This window comes from Perissodus microlepis, chromosome 7, assembly GCF_051167445.1.
Source record: "Perissodus microlepis isolate ML-2025 ecotype Zambia chromosome 7, ASM5116744v1, whole genome shotgun sequence".
In the NCBI taxonomy this organism is placed as follows: Eukaryota; Metazoa; Chordata; class Actinopteri; order Cichliformes; family Cichlidae; genus Perissodus; species Perissodus microlepis.
In genome coordinates this window covers 56,557,022-56,557,538 of record NC_140467.1, presented here as the reverse complement: position 1 = coordinate 56,557,538, position 517 = coordinate 56,557,022, and positions in this window count along the sequence as shown.

The window sequence follows — 517 nt, the reverse complement described above, 5'->3', positions numbered from 1 at the left end:
GATGATGTTTGTATGTTTCTTTATTGTTGTATGTTGTTTGTGTTTAAAGAGTTCTGTGATACAATCAGCTTTACCCGTTTGTAAAGCAAGCCTATAGCTGTGTTGTAGTGTGGAAAAAAAGGCCAAGGTGCCTGAGTAGCACCTTAAATCTAAAAGCAGCCCATTAGCTGATACACTCAACAGATGTGTTTCAAGGTTTAAAGATTTCAAATATCTTTCAAAGATTTTCTTTGGGCACTGGCTGCTTTTTCATTCGTATGAATCATGCAAGCACAGAAAAAGGATCTAACTCAAGGAATAAGTCATCTCTACATATAACAAACAACGTAGAATCTAAACCTATGTGTTAGACACTTTTTTCATTTGTCTTATTATTATTATTATTATTGTAGTTGAATATTTTTCCATCTACAAAGTTATGGAACATACAAGTCTTGGGCCATATCCTGATCACTTAACCCCCAGCCACTGAGAGAAGCTGCAGCTCTAGTTAAAATAAATAAATTATAACAATTTT